The sequence below is a fragment of the Cucurbita moschata genome, unplaced genomic scaffold (assembly GCF_002738365.1).
Source record: "Cucurbita moschata cultivar Rifu unplaced genomic scaffold, Cmos_1.0 Cmo_Scf00094, whole genome shotgun sequence".
Classification (NCBI taxonomy): Eukaryota; Viridiplantae; Streptophyta; class Magnoliopsida; order Cucurbitales; family Cucurbitaceae; genus Cucurbita; species Cucurbita moschata.
In genome coordinates this window covers 34637-38734 of record NW_019268610.1, presented here as the reverse complement: position 1 = coordinate 38734, position 4098 = coordinate 34637, and positions in this window count along the sequence as shown.

Genomic DNA, 4098 nt, shown 5'->3' with positions numbered 1-4098 from the left:
CACCCAAGTGACTCGAGTTCCATTCTCGTTAATGGAATATTATTTTCTTATTTCATTTTATTTTACAGTTTCTATCTTAGACTAAAAAGACTTTTATGAACTTCGTACCTTTGTTAGAGTTATGTTATAGATATTTTGTTCAATTTTAAATGGTTAATGCGATAATCCAGTCGTTTTCGAGGTCTCTATTGTTGAACGATATCATGGTTGAGATGAGCAGATGATTCAAATGGTTAATGCGATAATCCAATCGTTTTCGAGGTCTCTCTTATTGAACGACGTCATGGTTGAGATGAGCAGGTGATTCAAATGGTTAATGCGATAATCCAGTCGTTTTCGAGGTCTCTCTTGTTGAACGACATCATGGTTGAGATGAGCACCCGAGTGAGTTTGACAAGTTGGGCTGTAGAGAACCACACCTCAAGCCAAGTTCATGTGGGCTTAACAAACTTAAAATCCAAGAACACAACCCCTTAAATGGAAACTGGGATGCTAAGGAATTAAAAAGCTTTATTTTTGACGAAGAACATTACTTGAAGGTTACTGGAACTTGCTCATAGGACCTAAGAGTTACGTTGGTCGCAATGCATCTCATGGACGATGCAAAGCTATGGTGGCGCTCGAAGGTGAATGGTATAAAAAATGGGTCATGCACCATAAACTCATGGGAAGACTGTTGATGGAATCGATGCAATCGATGCTCCTCTTGATGGGTTGCCAATCAAAGACCTGATGTTTGATGTTGACCCTTTTGAAGAAAGAGCCACACGATCGAACAGCTCGAAACGTTGCAGTAATTTTGAGAACTCTATCACACACATGAAAGGACGTGTCGAAGAGTTAGACATTACCCAAAACATCATAGTAAAACTCTTCAGCGATTACAAAAGACTTACAACTACACAAAAAAATTCATTATTGTCCAACGGTTTGGATATTTGGCTTTCGCCTAGGAGATTCTTGTTTGATTCTCTGAAATGGAATATTATTTTCTTATTTATTTTTATTTCATAGTTTCATCTTTTGTCACCAATTATATTTAAACTTTACCTCATTTTGAGAGGCACGTTAATGGTCAAGTTCAATAGTATCTTAGATTAAAAAGACTTTTATGAACATCCTACCTATGTTAGTGTTATGTTATAGATATTTGTTTCAATTTAAACAAGTGGGATTGAGGTGAGGTGATTCAAATGGTTAATGCGATAATCCGGCTATTTTCGAGGTCTCTCTTGTTGAACGCCATCATGGTTGAGATGAGCACCCGAGTGAGTTTAACAAGGAGATCCGAATTTAAACTTTACCTACGTTTGAGAGGCACTATAATGGTCAAGTTCAGTGGTATTTTAGATGAAAAAGACTTTTATGAACTTTGTACCTTTGTTAGTGTTACTTTGTACCTTTGTTTGTGTTACTTTGTACCTTTGTTAGTGTTATGTTATAGAAATTTGGTCAAGTTCAACAAGTGGGGTTGAGGTGATTCAAATGGCTAATGTCACTTTATTTGATTCAAATTGTTAATGTGATAATCCAGTTGAGTAGTTACAGGTTATTTTCAAGGTCTCTCTTATTGAACGCCAACAAGGTTGAAATGATTGAGATGAGCCCATGAATGAGTTTAACAAAATTGAAATAAACTGAAATAAAATCACTAAAAAAATCAATAGAATTGAAAAAAAAATTAGCCTTATGACACTTCGTTCAACTCGAAGGGCGGTAAATCAAGGAAATGATAAGCTATAGAATCATTCCAAGAACCTCAATGGATGGGTTACAAACTCACATTACCAATCTCGACAACTGGACGTGTCATCGCCGTTAGAAGAACGACCACATCAGAGCAAGTCATGGGGATAGAAGATCTCGTTGGAGGATGATAGACTAACCGTAATCTTCAGCCCAACGAGCCAAGCTTTTGTAGAAGCAAGAACCTTTGTATTAAAGAAATTAACACCTTCTTATACAAAATTTGGATCAACCAAGAGATAAAGCTAGAATTAGATAATGAGATCCAAGATTGAGAAACAAGATTTGGAACCTTTTTCAAAATTGAGTCACTTCACAGTCGAACTTGATCAAGGCTTGATTGAATGACTCAGATCAATCTAACACAAGAATTGCATGAAACTTAGAAATGACAAAGATATGCTCAGATTTCTATAAGGGGGATCGTCTCAACTTGAGAGATCAATTTCATTGATCACAAATATGCTTTTACATAATAATTTGTGAGTATTTATAGTCTCCCAATAAAAGAAGTTAGACGGTGATTTAATCTCGATCCCTTTAAATCTCCAGAGAAGACGAAGTCAATTTGAGCATTACAAACTTTATGAAATTAAAATAATAAATAAAGTTTTCTAACCACTCATGAAATGATGCTTGCAACTCCATCCACTACTTCAACCGTCCAAATATTTACTTTTGAATCTCCAAATGGTCTTGACTCAAACGAATCAGCTTGTAACACATGAAATGATGGTTGAACCTAACCTATCCAATTTTGTAGATGAAGTATGAATGCTTGTTGAATCATCTTGGTCGTGGGTTATGTAATAGGTCTAGTTAGAACACCGTGATTCTTATCATCATCCCCCTCTTCAAAAGGATTCGTCCTCGAATAAGAAAAATCATCACCTACATCAAAAGAACTCAACTCAGCAACATTAAAAGTAGAATGTACACCGTGATTCTTATCATCATCCCCCTCTTCAGGATTCGTCCTCGAATCAGAAAAATCATCACCTACATCAAAAGGACTCAACTTAGCACCATTGAAAGTAGAATGTATTGACGATTCTACCAGAACATCAATTTTATTGTTCCATGCAATAAAATGAGTCATTTTACTAAATATCTTATAGAGCATTTATAGTCAAATAAACAATTCTTAAATAGCATTTATAGTCAAATAAAGAATTAGGAATCCACCTATCTTTAGATCTACAGACCCACTCCCACTCCAAATTCAGCTATCCACGCTAACATTAAAATGAAAATTCATCGGTTAATCTCATTTTACATAAACTACATAAATACAAATGGAGTAACATGAGATAAAAGTAAATACATGAGATAGAAGTAAACATAGTAATAAAAAGAAACTACATAAACTTAAAAGGAAGTTAATCCCATTTTGAAAACTAGCCACTGGAGATCAATCTATGTTTGGAAAACTAAAATAAAGAAAAATAAATAAATAAAAATATTTTTCAAAAACTTAGTTTGGTGTGAAATTTTGCTTAAAATTCAAATATTTTCGTTTTTTTTTTTTTAATTTTTTTTTTATAAAAGGATAAAACACATAATTTTGAAGAAAAAAAAAAACAAAATAGTTATCAAATGGGCCTAATTTTTAACATATCTATCCCAAAGGGATGCATGGGCTCTAGTGGCAATGGTGCTTCAACTATGTGATAGACCATGTGAAGTTAACATGACAATAATAGTTGGTTCTAAAGCACAAAAATATGTGGATAAATTTCATATATTGAGGTTGGATAAATTTCATATATTGAGGTGCGGAAAACATATACACACGGGCAACTAAAAATGATAGAACCACTATAAGGGCATTTGGTCAAGTGGTATGATTTTTTTTTTTTTTTACAAATTAGGTGGAATGAACAAACAAAAAATAATGAGTTTAAAATTACCAAACAAAATATCAATTTTCAAATGGAATGAAGACATAAGACCATTGGAAAAAAGAAAAGGACAAAAGATAAATATTAAATACATTTTCAACTAATGCATTTGGTTGAGAGATATTATGGCCAATATAAGAAAAATATAGCATTAACTAATTTTCATGGACACATATGGATCCTTAGCATACTAAAATGACTGTTATTATTAGTACCAAACCAATAACAATTCAAATCAGCTAAATCTTCCAATTGATAATTAAGCCAAGAAAGAACTTGAATTTATTTTTATATCTATCAACATGTTTGCAACTTTTATCTAAAACTTGATCACAAGTTTTTCTTATTTGCATTGTAAAATTATGTATTTCTATGAATATCATTTCTATTTCTAGAATTGAAACAAAAACATGTAGATAAATTTCAAATATTGAGGCGCATAAAAGATATG